Source organism: Apodemus sylvaticus, chromosome 22 (genome assembly GCF_947179515.1).
Source record: "Apodemus sylvaticus chromosome 22, mApoSyl1.1, whole genome shotgun sequence".
Classification (NCBI taxonomy): Eukaryota; Metazoa; Chordata; class Mammalia; order Rodentia; family Muridae; genus Apodemus; species Apodemus sylvaticus.
In genome coordinates this window covers 4365536-4382347 of record NC_067493.1, presented here as the reverse complement: position 1 = coordinate 4382347, position 16812 = coordinate 4365536, and the positions used below count along the sequence as shown (strand labels likewise).

The 16812-nt window shown below is 39.1% G+C and overlaps 1 pseudogene; it reads right to left on the bottom strand.

Moving 5' to 3' along the window:
* LOC127673164 (zinc finger protein 431-like) overlaps positions 1-7429 on the bottom strand; it is a 44324-nt pseudogene extending 36895 nt beyond the window's left edge.
* Between the last annotated feature and the right edge of the window lie 9383 nt (positions 7430-16812).

Below are 16812 nucleotides of genomic sequence, written 5' to 3'. Positions count from 1 at the left end.
TATTAATGCCAATTGATGAAATGAATTATGCACTTTGCTTGGTTTTGGATGGTACCCTTTTCCTGCATCTCTACATAAGAACCAGAACACAGAATTCTTCATTCAAGAATTGTTTGTCTAAAGGAATATTTTCATTCTTGAAGCTGTATGTCTCATAGGCATATGTATGTTCCTATCATTTTGGTACAATCTCATTCTTCCCAACTACACATTCCTAGTAATATGGCACGAAGATAATAGATATTCATATTCATCCCTCTTTCATTGGGTAGGCAGTGATTGATGGTAAGCACTATTGCATCTCTTCTTGCATTCTTGAAATCTTCACTCTACTTCTGATTGTTTGACAGAAAGCACATTAATCCTTTAATTCATCTAAACTCTTTTTTGGATATTTGACACAGAATCTAAGAGTGAGAGAATAAAAGAGGGGGAGGGGCAAGTAGCCCATTTTATAGTGCGCCAGACCTACCTGACTACTGCTAGGTAACGGTGGGGAGGGGCATACCTGGCTGTTGCCAGGTAACTGTGGGGTGGAGCTTAGACAGAATACTAACAAGGGGGAGGTGCCTCGGGGCGTGGCTGTAAGGGACGGCCTTGGTTATCTTAACTGGTGTGGGAAGCCCCACCCACTGTGGGTGGCACCATTCCCTGGCTAGGGTTCCGGGCAGTGTGTGGAAAGGGGCTGAGCAGCAGCAGGCGTTCATTGCTCTTGGCGTCCTGATTATTTACACACCTGATGTGAGTGAGCAGCTGCTTCACACTTCAGAGTGGCATCCCCACCATGAGGGACTTACTGTGAACCGTGAGCTGGAATAAACCTGTTCTCCTGACAGAGTATTTTATCAAACAACAGCGGTGATTAAGATACTTGTGAATTGACCTTTATCCTTTCAAGGTGGTCACAATGAGAGGTAATGTTGTGTTTTGTTTAAAGAATTTTTTATTAGATATTTTCTTATTTACATTTGGTTTTTTTGCTCTTTTTTTATTTTTCAGACAGGGTTTCTCTGTGTAGCCCTGGCTGTCCTGGAATTCACTCTGTAGATCAGGCTGGCCTCAAACACAGAAATCCACCTGCCTCTGCTTCCCAAGTGCTTTTTTAAATTTTTTTTATTTTTAAATTTATTTATATTTTTATATATTTTATATTATATATTCATATGTTTATATTTATATTTTACTTACATTTCAAATGTTGTCCCCTTTCCCCATTTCCCCCGTGAAAACCCTCTATCCCATTCCACCTTCCCATGCTCACTAACCCACCTACTCCTGCTTCCCTCACCTGGTATTCCCCTACACTGGGGCAATGAGCATTCATGGGTACAAGGGCCTCTCCTCTCATGGATGTCCGACCAGGCCATCCTTTGCTACCCATGTGTCTGGAGCCATGGGTCCCTCCATGTGTACACTTCGGTTGGTGGTTAGGTCCCTGGGAGCTCTGGGGTTACTATTTGGTTAATATTATTGATTCTCCTATGGGGCTACAAACCCTTCATCTCCTTGGGTCCTTTCTCTAGCTCCTCCATTGGGGACCCTGTGCTCAGTTCTATGGCTGGCTGAGGGTGTCCCCCTCTGTGTTTGTCAGGCACTGGCAGAGACTCTCAGGAGACACAGCTATATCAGGCTCCTGTCAGCAAGCACTTGTTGGCTGGCACAATTGTGTGTGGGTTTGGTATATGAGCTGGTTACTGGCCACAATATGCTTGCTTTACCCAAATTCACACACACTGTTATTGCAACAACACTGAAGGTAAGAGGAGGCCTTTTGTCCACAGTCCGGCTATGCTGGCAGGTCTCAAGGTGGCCACAAGATGGCCTGCAAATTTGTTCAGAGTGTATGAAAAAATAAAAGAGAGAAAATAAAAGCCCTACAGATTTTTATAGACAGCGTCATGGAGACAATTTTGACAATACACACCCATGGACCCTGAATCACCAGAAGCAAAGGCAGCAGTGGCTTGAGCTTTTGTCAATCAGCGAACACCATCTATGAAGACAAAGCCCCAGAGAGTTGAGTAGATAGGACAGAGTTGTCTAAGAGATTTAAGGACAGTGGCAAAGAGAGTGTTTAATGGAGGACAGACTGCAGAGGAGACGCAGATGGGAGGACAGAAGCATCAGACTGGAGACCTGGGAAAGATCCTGTTGTCAGCCAAGGCCAAATCAGAAGACCATAAGTGATGCCTAAAGAGGAGATAAGGGGGCCCTGAGAATCAAAAGTACCCCCACCACAAGACCAGGGTTACCCTAAATGCAAAATGGACACCCACCAGCTTTTTTTTGATAAAGTTCGATATTCTGTCTTACTAAATCCTACAGATAGAGTCTCTCCATCAGTTTATAAATGACTTCACAGTGGAAAGAGGAACAAAACAAAAATGTAGGACCTCTTATTTGCCTTGAAAAATTCATACTATTTAAGACTCTGCTAAAAAAAAAAGCCTTATTCTGCCAACTTTAGGTGACCTTTGTAGACTTGGGGAATGCGTACTCAGACCAGGAGTCCTGGCATTAGCCAATTGCCAATGTGTCACCAATCAATCTATCAATCAATCAACTTATAATCAGTCATCAACCTGTAGTTCACAACCAATCAATAAATAACCGAGTCAGTTTTTGGTCCAGCAAAGACCAATGTAATTGAATAATTGTCGTTTGTTTAATTATATGATTGTTGATTAATTATCGATCGATTAACCATTGTTGAGTATTTGTCATTGATTAATTATCAATCAATTGGTTACTGTTTATTGATCATCGATTGATTGACTGATTGGCAGCTAGTAAGTGGCTGGTCATTGACTGGAAGTCTGTTCTCAATCACCAATCAAGTAACTGATCGGCTGCTGGAAAATGAGGCTCACGGGGGATGATTGATTGGTCCCTGTCTGAATACTGATCGCTGGATGCTTGGTTCCTGATTGATATGCGTTCATTTCTGATTATTGATCTCTTATGGATGACCAATCGACCTCCTGGTTAAAGATGACTGAAGAACGAATTATTACCAGCCTTGAATGCCCCCAGGATAACTTCTCAGCTGCCCTGCTGCTGGAACCTGACCTCACTTGCTGGACCTCTGTATGACTGCTCAGATAAATGTAGTGTTAACGGGGTTCACCAATGGCAACTGCCTCATTCAGGATGGACAGGGGTGTGCTGGGGCAGCGGTGGTGTCAAATACCGAGAACACTTGTGGAGGACCACACCTGGCAGGAATGTCAGCCCAGGAAGCTGAACGTGCAGCTCTGAAATGTCATTAGCGCTGAGAAAAGACAAGACACACATGGCTGGTGTGCTATTGTTACCTCTCAAATCCATGGGGCCATTTGTAAGGAGAGGACCGATCTGATGGAGAAAGACTAACTCCATCCCAGAGAGCAACAAGACAGCCCAGGGTGTGGCCCCTAGAAATTGGGTTCCTCATGTCCTTGATTGCACCAGACCCAGGAGTCCCCACACTCTCTGATGAGACAAAATATATGACCTGTGCCAAAAACCTGTTGACGTGTCAGTGTTGTAAGAGATGAGGGAGGACAGCTAACTGACTACCAACTAATGTGTGAGAGAAAATGAGTTTTCACAGAAATAAAGGAAGAAATCAGAGACTTTCTAGAGTTCATGGGAAATGAATATGTAACATGCACAATCTCATGGAACAAAACAAAATGAAAGTGGAGCTGAAAGAAGTTCACAGCACAAAATGCCTACATGAAAAAATTGGAGAACTCTCATGCTGGCAATTTAATAGCATGTTTTAAAAGCTCCAACAAAAAGAAGAGAGGGAGCAAAGAAAACAAGGAGGAGACATCAAGAAATTTTCAAGTTGGGGGATGAAATTAATAAAATAGAAAGAGAACAATTCAGAGAATTAATGAGACATAGAGTTGGTCTTTTGATCCTTTTACTAGACAAGATAAACAAACCCCTATTAAAAGATAAAGAATATACAAATTAATGAATCTAAAATGAAATGGGTGATTAAATAACAGGTAAGGAAGAAATCCAGAGAGTCGTAAAGACATAGTTTAAAAAGGGTGCATTCCACCAGCTTGGAAATGCTAAAAGAAATAGCTAACGTCTAAAAGAAATAGCTAACTTCCTCAATAGACTCCACATCCCAAAATTAATCTAGAGAAAAACAACTTAAACTGACATAAACATGAAGGAAAACAGAATTCATTAAAAATATGTCTCCATTATGAGCCCACGTCTATGAGTTTTAGGGTAGAGTCCTACCAGACTTTCAAAGAGGATTTAACAAGAATTCAGTGTATTCAACAATATACAAACAAAAAAATATTAGTCAATTTATTTTCTGAACCCCTGATTACTCATATATCGAGTCACGAAAGACTGAGCAATTAAAGAGAAATACAGACAAATTATCCCTAAAACCACAGATTGAAAAATACTTAAAAAACAAATAAAATAAAATATAAAACACATCAAAAGATTGTCCACCATTAACAATGAGGAAGGCTTCATTCTAGAAACAGTAATGGTTCAACAAAATGGGATTAAAGTATAAGAAAAACCAAGAATTGATCATCTCATGAGGTAATGTAAAATTCTCTGACAATATTCAACACCACTTCATGATAAAATTCTCGGAGTTCTGGTGCTTACTGGGGTTGGAACATGGCTCCTTCTATTCCATTATCAGCAGCGTTCAATATTGCAAATACATCACTGCCTAATCTTGTCTTTCCTGGAACTTGCTTAGAGATCTACCTTGATCTCAAAGATCTGCATGACTCTGTCTCATGAATGGTGGGTTAAAAAGCATGTAACACCATGCCTGGAACTAAGCTTTTCTGTTTCTATTTTAAACTCAGAACCCAGAATCCAAATCTATCTCTTGGCAATTTGACACATAATTGTATTTTCATGTGTCTACATCAAAACAGTATCCAGGGAATAATAATTCCTAACATGATACAATTCACTTTCATACAACTGCAAATCCATATGTTTAGCTGAATGTAATCTTGTCCTAATGTAACCATTCCTTTAATGCCATTGAATATCCTTGATCAGACGATTAAACTTAATTCAACTTCTTGATGATGCCTTGTATTTTGAATCTTTCTTTTTTTATTGTTCCTTTCTTAGTTTCTATGTTTGTTAAAAATTTTCATGCCAAATTCTACGCGGTGATTTCTGTGACTTACTTTGTCAATACAATTAATGTAAACATGTTTACCTTAACCTCAAGAAAACTCTTCAGACGAGGGCAGCAAACTTCTTTGCAAAAGCATAAAAAAAAAAAAAAAATCTCCAGAGTGGAAATAATCCCAAGCACCCATGTCTATCATATCCTACTTTATGATACCCTCTAACTCCCACTTAATTCATTATCATATTCATTAATTTTCTCTCCATCACACAGATTTTGGGGACTTATCCCTGGTGCAAACAATTTACCACATTGATTACATTAATAAGTTTTCTGTCCAGTGTGTGTTCTTTTATGTCGTTGGAGAGCACTGTGCTGTGCAAAGGCTTTACCACATTGATTACATTCATAAGGTTTCTCTCCAGTATGTGTTCTTTTATGTCTTTGGAGATGACTGAGCTGTGCAAAGGCTTTACCACACTGATTACATTCATAAGGTTTCTCTCTAGTATGTGTTCTTTTATGATATTGGAGATGACTGAGCTGTGCAAAGGCTTTACCACACTGATTACATTCATAAGGTTTCTCTCCAGTATGTGTTCTTTTGTGATTTTGGAAAGTACTGTGATGTGCAAAAGTTTTACCGCATTGATTACATTTATAAGGTTTCTCTCCTGTATGTGATCTTTTATGTGTTTGGAGATTACTGTGAGCTGCAAAGGCTTTACCACATTGATTACATTCATGAGGTTTCTCTCCAGTATGTGTTCTTTTATGATGTTTGAGATGACTTGATATTGTAAAGGCTTTACCACATATATGACACTCATAGAGTTTCATTCCAGTATATCTTCTTATATGCCTTCAACGATAATTAGCACATGTGAAATCTTTACCACATTCATTACTCTGATCAATCATTTAATCAATATGAATTATGTTTACAATTTGTCTAATGGTAAAGAAGCAGCAGATCTTAAGGTTTTAGCAATTTATATGTTCATGGTGTTCTCCCTCACTATGTGTAGTTCAAGACCCCTGTGATAGTTATTACATGGCTCATATTTATAACACCCTCTTTTTATATGATGTATTTTAGCTATCTGAAGAAAGAACAACTCTGATCTTTATAACACTGATTGTATTCATATTTTCTCCCCTTGTGTGAATTACAACACTTTTGACTATCAACCAGGACACACAGAAGAATTTTCAAATTTTTAATACCCATAAAGGTTTTCTAAACTATGAGTTTTGGGATATTCCCTATAAAAATAGAAAACCAACTAATTGCAAGTATCTTTCACATTCCTAATTTCTATCAATGTCAGAATACTATGTATCTTCCTGTTTTAGAACAAAAAAAATTATGTTTCCTCTTTCAATATGCCTATGCTCACACCATTTTTATCCATTGTGACACATGATATACCTAATAAAAAAGAATGATAAATGAAAATTTTACACATTGCATTCACACTGTTTGAATTTTTGCTTCTCATACCATGTGCAATATAGTCTAATGTTTCTCCACAACAATATTCTTGATACTCATAAAATGCTCTCTCACCAAACATAACCATATTACTACAAGAATATGAGTATCACCAAACTTTCTATGGACTAATTGCTTATTAGAATGTTTTGGATATAGATTTATCATTATTCATCATGCAATTTCTAAATACTTTGAGCCTATACAGATTGTCATGTCCACAGCATAGCTCTAATGGAGCTATTTATCAAATGGATACACAAACCAGATATTGGATCTTGAGGTATATGGTTTTGTAAGAATATTATAATCATAGCTACACCTAAAAGACTGTTATTTTATAGTCTTGCTTTTAACTGGAGATTCCATAAGATATTAAAATTTCATTAGAGATAGTTTTGTATAAGCTTGCACATGAAAATTACCTTTCAGATTTTCTACTACTTTGACAATGTTCTTCAAGATGATGGTCTTCCCAATTATAGCCTAAAACACAGTACAAGAAAATGAATGATATAGTATTGGAAAATAGGCAAAATTAAAGATACTGTGAATTTTAACTGTACTGTGAAAGTTACAGTGAAAATTCAGTGAAACTGAATTATTCAGCTCAATTTTTATACAGTTAAAATAATAGAAGATCATCAAAACCAAGGAATATTTTTTCCTTCTGAAAAAAAAATAACAGTCTTACCTATAGTTTTGAGGTTCATGTACGTTTCAAACATCACATTTTTGTAGAGACTCTTCTGGGAAGGATCCAGCAAATTCCACTCCTCCTCAGTGAATTTCACATGCACATCATCAAAAGTCAGTGCATCCTAAATATCCCATACATGTACAACACAAAGCATGATACTAACATCACCAGAAAATAAATATATGCTTTCTCAAATATATATTCACATAGTTCTCATGCTTGCTCTGCTTATTTTCTGACTCAGAATTTATAATTACTGTGTCATTTTAGAAGGAGCTTTAATTATAAGATACAGCTTTGCCAGAGAAATGCAAATTGAGAGGGAGATGCAGAGGAAACAGATCCACAATACCGAGCACACATCTGAAAAATTGTATGAACAATTACTAACTACAAACATGATGGGCAAGCTGGGTGTATTTTCTCATGTCTTTAATCACAGAGGCACAGGCAGGTGTATGCCATTTACCTAGACACTGGCATGGCCTTTGTAATGTGATCTAGGAGACTAAAATGTATATTTTAAGACCCTCAATCCCTACAAAAAACAACCATGGGAAAAAATGATACTGAACTCAAAGTTCTTTATGAAAGTTCCTACAAAGAATGATAAATTCACAGCACATCTGTATTCATCTGGCAGAAATATGAAGTTCTGTCTATAACATTTGGTCAAATTTCAATACTGAAGATATGGATGAAAAACCACGGATTCGGGCAGTGGTGGCACACACCTGTAATCCCAGCACTCTGGGAGTCAGAGGCAGGCAGATTTCTGAGTTTGAGGCCAGCCTGGTCTACAACGTGAGTTCCAGGACAGCCAGGGCTATATAGAGAAACCCTATCTCGAAAAAACAAAATCCAAAAACAAAACAAAACAAAACAAAACAAAACAAAACAACAACAAAAAAAGAAAACCCACACAAAAATATGCTTATATTACAAATACAAGACATGTGTCTATTGTGGTTTCTCTACTACTTTAAGGACAGACAAAGCTATACAGCGAAATTTGTTTTGGAAAAGAAAAGCAAAAAAAAAAATTAATATAAAAATATAAAACAACTAGACTTGTAAAATAGATTATCACTGATTAGCAAATGTATCTATTGTATTTCATATGATTTAAAGAAAGAGATTATAGTGCATATATGGGAGCATGAGAAGAAAGTTGAAGGGTCAGTTTCAACCACAACACAGAACACACCAAGGACACATTATTTTCCCTCTAAAAGAAATGCGGGGTATAATCTGGAGCAGAGACTGAGGGCATGGCCAAGGAAAATTTGCCCCACTTGAAAGTACCATCCTATGGGCAAGCGCCAATCCATGACATTATTAATGACACTCTGTTCTGCTCCCACACTGAAGCCTTGATTAATTGTCCACTGAGTGGATCCACCCCCCAGGTGACTGAAAAAGCTGCAAAGATCCAGAGTCAAACCTTGCATGGACCTTGGGGACTCTTATGGAAGAGTTTGTGGAATGATTGAAATCCCTGAGGAGGATAGGAACTCCACAGGAAGACCAAGAGACTCAAGTAACAAGCACCCCTGGGGACACTCAGAGACTAAGCTACCAACCAAATAGCGTACACAGGACAGACTAAGTCCCCTGGCACATATATAGCAGATGTGCAGTGCAGAGGCTCAGACGGTCGTCTAATAACAACTGTAAGAGTGGATTTCCCTATAGCTGTGTATGAGTGTATGGGGGGTGGATATCTTTTGAATCTGTTTCTTTAACTGGGCTGCAATGCCTGGCCTCAGTGAGAGAGGATGCACTTAACTCACAAGAGAATTGATGCACCAATTTTCAGGATACCTGGGGGCCCCACAACCTCTCAAAGAAAAACAGAGGAGACTGGGGGAGGGACTCTGCCATAGTAAGGGACATATAATGGGGATAGTGATGAGGGTGACAATGAATATATAAATTATTGGAAAAGCAAAAAAAAAGAGAGAAAAAATAAAATTTTCATTCTATAAACACTATCCTGGAAGGTATCTGGAATGGCTCCTACCAGAAGATCTTCCACAAGCTTCACAAAGAAAACCTGACAGGACAGACAAGCAGCCAAAGACATCACTCTATCTAGAAGCTTTTTGTTTCAATCAACTGCATCCTGACCCTTGACACTATGGGCAAATATTCATCCTGTGATGAAAATGCATTCAGTCTTTCTTCAGGGAACCTAACAGTCTGTAGGAACTCCTATACTATTCAAACATCTAAAGTATCTTCTGACACACAAGGCAAAATCTTGAAGGTCACCTCTGTAACAGCTTGGGTACATCCTCTCCCTGTATACATCTCTCCATGGAAGATTTACCAATGCTTTAGTTACCTCAACAAACTGTGGTCGCAAAATGAAATTCAAGAATCATCTTCATAATTTCAGTGCAATATACTCTCATGGAGTCTTCCCTATGGCTATGAGTCTGCCAAAAGATATCTGGATTTGGGCCAAATTGAAACCATACTGGAAGAATCCGGGATCTTGAATTTATCATCTATCAGTTATCAGAAGCCACACCATATGAAAGATCCTCTTAAGTTTGGCTTCTAAGGTGATGGACTCTGCCTCACCTGGTCCACTTATAACAGCTAGAAAGTGAAAAAAATCAAGATGTCCCTCAACCAAAATGTGGATAAAGATTATGTGGTTCATTTACAAAATGGAATTCTATTCAGCTAGTAAAAACAAAAACATTATGAATCTTGCAGGCAAATGGATACAACTAAATACTATCATCCTAAGTGAACTATCCCAGACCCAAAGGGATATGCCTGTATGTACTCACTTCATCCTTCAGATGACTGCAGCTCTGAAAGGTTGAAATGCTATCAACTTCACCTCTCTCCTGATTATTTTCCTTATGGATTGCTATGATTGTCTTACCCGGCCCACCTCCTCTCCTAGCTTCCAACATCAACAAGCAATCTCTCTTGAACATACCAAACAGGTCAGTAAAAGAGCCAGCACTCAGCCAACACTGTAAAAATCTACAAAGAAAACTGTAGCACAGGAATAACACTCCCACAAAAACAAGACAAACTGAGAAACTAGTACCTAGACCAAAAATCACCAAAACTGCAAATACCTAGGACCAGCATAGAAAGATATGTAATACTAGCCAGGAAAATAAGTCACCAACCTCAGGCTCTCACTCCTCTCCTTTTCCACAAACAACCTCTTCTGTATCAGAGCTCTTGTGTGTTTTACTTTCTCAATATATGTTCGAGAAAGAGGAGGAAGAGAAGGAAGAGGAGAGGGAAGAGGAGGAGGGGGAGGAGGAGGAGGAGGAGGAGGAGGAGGAGGAGGAGGAGGAGGAGGAGGAAATCAGCATAAAGAAAATATTTCCAAGAAAACTACAAATGGAAGCGTTCATTGACTAAAGGAAGGTGCCTGTTAATGTACAAGAAGCATCAAAAATACCAAACAGATTGGGAAAGAGACTTTTCCACATCATAATCAAAACACTAAACATATTATTTAAAAAAACAACAAAACATTACAGCAGAAAAAAATTAACAAACCAATCAAAACAAAAACTTGTAATGTTTGAAATTAGAACTATTAGATTCATATCTGTGTTCTTTTTTTGAAAGGAATAAATTCATTACTTATATTATATTCTCCCTGCATGTATTACTGCAGTCCAGTAGAGGGCACCAGGTCCCATTACATAGGGTCATGAAACCATGTGGTTGCTAAGAATTGAACTCATGGCCTGTGTAAGAACAATCAGAAGTCTGAACCTCTGAGCCATCACTGCAGGCCTAATTCTGCCTTTTTAATATATATTGTAAAATACAAAAAGCTTTGGGCACAGGCACTGCATAGTCAAAGAAATTACCCAAGCTTCTATGAAATAGCAACTGGTCCAGATATTTTGAACAGAATTACAATGATCCATGATGCTGATGTTATTGAGAGGTCATGGCCTGAACTATCAAGTAAGAAGCACCACTAGAAACCTCACAGGTGGTCTCATCTAGCTGAAGCTTCTGATCCAACCCCTTAGTGGACTCACCACCCCAGTGCATACAGCTCAGCCACAAGTTCCTCCTCATTGTAAGCAGATATCTTGTGCTCACCATGTCTTGATTTCAGCGCTTCCCTGAAGTCCCCTCACAGCAAACAATAGCAGAGCTCAGAGCAGGACAGAGAGTATCACTCAAGCTGCACAGCCACAGGGAACACACCAAAAGGCACTCGGGAGATCCCGCCTCTTTGTCTGACTGGCAGGTCTGTCTGGCACCCTTGATTGGTCAGTGACTCTTAGCCCTCCTCAGGTTAAAGTGTGCTTCCTATCTAGGGCCACACCTTTTCAACAACTCAGGAGTGGTTTGCACTCCATTAACATTTGAAATACGATTCAATGAGGTCTCTTACCCCATCCAGCCCAGTGGGAGGAAACAACATTCCAGCTCAGGCAGCTGCCTGCTCCTCCCCTCTCTGAGCCAGGACCCTGCACTTACCAGTACCCGTGCCTGAGCTTTCCTCAAAGCACTTGTCTTTTTCCCATAATCATGATAATTAGTTTGCCTATGCCATTACTGAAGGTGCATTGGACATATCAATCAGACCCAGGGATTGATAACCAAATGTATCACCCAGGTTACTAACATTAAATATTGATATTCAGAAACAACAGTTTTAGCCAGGTACATGCCTGTAATCCTTGCACTTGGGTGGCAGGCAGATGAGTCTCTGAGTTCGAGGCTAGCCTGATCTACAGAGTGAGTTCCAGGTCAGCCTCTGCTATACAGAGAAACCCTGTCTCAAAGAAAGAAAGAAAGAAAGAAAGAAAGAAAGAAAGAAAGAAAGAAAGAAAGAAAGAAAGAAAGAAAGAAAGAAAGAAAAACTAACAAAAACAAACTCAGTGTTTTGTTTTTGTCTAAATCCTGGGCTCAGGGAAACTGAAGCTCCCTTCTCAAACAACCTCATAAGAAAAGCTAGAAACATAATGAAAACACTGTTGAGCACTATTACTAGTCAGCACATTTTCGACAGTGGCAAATTAAAAAAAAACAAAATACAGTTGGATTAGTACAGATTTTCTAAATAAGCCTATCTCAAATCATACAGAAAATGAATCTTTCTATGTATATAGAAAGGGTAGTTAACAGAATGTTCTGATAAAGGCTGTCAGCCAAGGGGAGTTAGAAAAATCAAGGACTGGTGGATTTCATGTGGCAGGATATTGTAGATGATCTTCAGTATATACCAGTATATTTAAGAAACAAGTACTTGTGAATACCAGTTTAAAAAAACAAACAAACAAACAAATCACCTTTGTTTTATAAAATAAAAAAGTACAAATACCAAAACAAAAGAACTGCTTTTTCATGACACTTCTATAGGTAGGTTGCAAAAAACACATATAGCCTAGATCAAAGGTGGATCAGAAAATCTCAAAAGATCAAGATCAAGAAAGGGTTTCTCACTTCAAAAGGTATAATTAAGAAATATCCCCCACAGTAAACAGGGCTATAGTTAGGGTTAGGGGAGTAGAGATTATGGTAAGATCAGTATAAGGGATTTTAGGATTAGGATGCTTAGGAAATTAAGGGGTTTAGATAGGATTAGAGATTTAGAGGAAGTCCCAGGGTTAGGGTCATGTTTAAGGTTAAGATGGCCACCATTATTCTTGATGGTCCCACTGAATCAATAGTATCCCTGTTACACAATGAAAAAATGTCAGGGATTGGGTCAGTCTTAGGATTAGGTCAAAATATTTGTTTGCTGTGCTATGTGTACTCAGCTTCTATCTCTTCGGCCATCTGCCTTCCTAGTCCTCTTTTTCACAATATCAAAATCTTTCCTGCCCCAATGAAAGTGTAATGTGAGTTATCCAAGAATCTAAATTTCCCAGATGGGAAATATCTTTACATTATTATGCGTCCCAGTTCACATACAACAGAAGAGTAAATCTGACTCACAACATCACTTTTCCCAAGCTTACAAACACACTACACCTAAAGAAATTCTTAAGATTATTAAAGAATGGCAGTAAAATGTCCTTGTTATTAGTTAGTACTTGCTGATCAATTTATTACCTACTCCTAGGTCAGGACACACCTCATCGCTCCTCAGGCTCAGGGAGAGCTTCTTTAAAAATCATAAGCCTAGCCCGGTGAGGCACGCCTACACTGCCACCACCACACACACATCACTGGGCACTTGTAAACCAGGAGAGTGCAGTGAGTTCCAGCCAACCTGGAAGACACAGGGAGATCTAGGGCAGCCATAGACGATGCTGCAAGATCCTGTATCAAAACTCTCAGGTTAATAAACATCACCCACTACATGTATGCACGCAAAGGACTTCAGTTTGAGAACAAATGTTGTAGGCAACATTTAAAAATTACGACAAGTCACTTCAACACAGCATCCTCTGATCATGGGACATGGACTCCTTTCTGAGAGGGAATATTAAATAACACTGGCCAACCTTACAGCTTTACAGTGATAACTGCAAACACTGTCAAAAAAATATATGGGCCAAAAGTTTGGCCCCTGAGCTAATGGCTTGGCTGCTGATGTTTCCACCCTTCTAAACCCCTCATGTGTCCCTACTGCTTCAACTACACAGTAGGACAGCAAGAACATATTTGGCATTTAGCAGTTTCCATGTGGTTTTAGGATTCAGATAGCTCTCACTGTTAGTCTATGTCCTCCCATATTTATAAAGAGCCTCGAGAGCCAATCAGTAGTGGCACACACCTTTAATCCCAGAACTTGGGGGACAGAGGGAGGTGGATCTCTTGTGATTTTGAGGCCAGTCTGGTCCACAGAACAAGATCTAGGGGCAGCTAGTCCTAATGATGAAACTCTTTCTCAAAAAAAGAAAAAAAAAAAAAAGCAAGCAAACCAAACAATCAAACAAAACACCCTTGACAAACATGCAAAATATCCCACCTGTCTCAAACCTAATCCAAGGCTATCCCCCTTACCAATCCATTGAAGACCCTTCCAGATCATCTTCCCCCATAGTCTCATCTTACCATAACAGGTCAACATCACTTTAATTCCCAGCTAGCTCACTCCCTGATGGGTTAAGTCTGAGCCTCAGGAGTCACAGTTCTGCATTTAATTGCAAGGTAAAGCCCACCTCCAAATATGTTTGTTTTTTAACTAAAAAATTGTATGTTGTGGTTTTAGTTGTCTAATCAAATCCTATTCATAGCACGTCTATTATGGAGGCCTTTAAAGAGAAAAAAAAAAAATCAGAACATGTATATCTTTGTCTTTTCTAGACATCTGGGGACATTCATTCATTATTACTTTATGGTAGTTCTCAAAGTTAAAAAGAAAATCTGGCCCATTTCCTGTAAGAAATTTAATTTTAGAGTCTGTCAACCTTTTAAATGCACTGCTCTTATTTTTAAAATATATGCATGCATACTTGAATAAGGTTCAGCCAAAGTTTCGATATTTCCATTCCCTGCGCACTTGATAACTGATTAGATGCCAGGCTCCCTGATTAACACATCAACTCCAAGATCTCATTTGTTTAACAAATAAACTCTTGTCATCTCTGCCATCCCAGGCATAAGCAGCAGCCATTACAGTTGTCAAAGTGATACCTGTACCTGATATTGGTACTGTGCAGAATCCCTAATGCCTAACACACACACACACACACACACACAAACACATACACACGTGTTATCTAACTCAGCCCATGTTAATGTTAGCACGGTCTCCATCAGCAATGCTGTGGGAGCTGTACGGTTCGGCATCTGTGGTAGCACAACAGGGAAAGCCATTATTAATTGATATCAACTCACATTCCTTTCTACAGGTAGATGAACATTATCTTAACCACCCAGATACTTAATTCCCATCATAAATGCAAAGTAAATTTCCACAAACATGATAATCAGCATGTCACCAAAAAACTGAAATGCCTTTCTCCTGAATTCTTAAGTCTGTTGGTGGTGGCAAAAGCCTTTAGTCCCAGCACTCTGTAGGCAGGGACAGGTGGATCCTCTTGTAAGTTCAAGGCCAGACTTGTCTACAGAGCAAGTTCAAGAACAGCCAGGGCTACATAGAAAAAAATACCTGTCTTGAAAATCCAAAATAAATACAAAAATGTTGATTAAGTGCTGTTATACATTTTTTTTCACTTTTTTGAATTTCAGACTCAACAGATGGGCAATTCTACTTTGGTTTTGTTTTGTTTTTAAAGTAAAGTAACAAAGCTCTTCAAGGATCCGCTAAGTTACACTACCGCCTTCCCAATGGCAAAACTGTGTTTCCAAGTTTCTCCAAAAGCAATTAGGGGAAAGAAAGGAAGAATAAACTCGGGATGTAAAGAATGGTGGACCTCCATGACAAGACAATAGAAAAAAATTGGTAACCAGATCAGGACTAGCTTGTCCCTGCAACACACACACATACACACACACACACACACAAAGCTCTGCAAGACCCAGCTTCATTTCAAAATCTCTTCAGTCCTAAATCTTCAACTGCCCCTGTATCTTCACCTCTCCACCAACCTTTCCTGGCCTCTCATACTGGCAAGGCTCAACTGCTACTCATTTTCATTACCCTTGTCTTAGTCAAGGTTCTATTCCTGCATCTTGACCAAGAAGCAAGTTCGGGAGGAAATGGTTTTTTCAGCTTAAACTTCCACGCTGCTGTTCATCACTAAAGGAAGTCAGGACTGCAACTCAAGCAGGTCAGGAAGCAGGAGCTGATGTAGAGGCCATGGAGGGATGTTTCTTACTGGCTTCCTACCCCTGGCTTGCTCAGCCTGCTCTCTTATATAAACTAAGAATACCAGTCCAGGGATGGTCCCAATCCACAAGAGACCCTCCCTCTTAATCACTAATTGACAAACATGGCCCACAGTTGGATCTCTTGGAGGAAATTCCCCAACCTAAGCTCATTTCTCTGTAATAACTCCAGCCTGTGTCAAGTTGACACACAAATCCAGACAATATATTTGACCCCTTGTCACTTGACACATCAACATATCACTATTAATCCTAAACCCCTACTTTCTTATTCATCCCTAAGATCTAAATAACTTTACAAGTCCCATACTCTTTACATGTTAAAAATTCAATTCCTTTAAAAGGTCCAATATCTATTAAAATTCAAAGTATTTTAAAAATTCAAATTCTCTTAACTGTGGGCTCCACTAAATACTTTCTTCCTTCAAGAGGGAAAAATATCAGGGCACAGACACAATCGAAAGCAAAACTCAAACTTAAATGCTTCAATGTCTGGAATGCAACTCAAGAAGTCCCAGGCTCCTCTGAGGGCTGGGGTCATTTCTCCCACTCTGGCCTTTGTAGCATACAACTTTTCTTCTAGGGTCCAGCTGCCTGTACTCCACTGCTGCTGCTGTTCTTGGTGGTCATCTCATGGCACTGGCATCTCCAAAACACTGCTGTTTTCTGCCATAACTAGGCTTCACATATAGCCTCTCATAGTCACTTTTCATGGTGCCAAGCCTCAGCAACTATGCA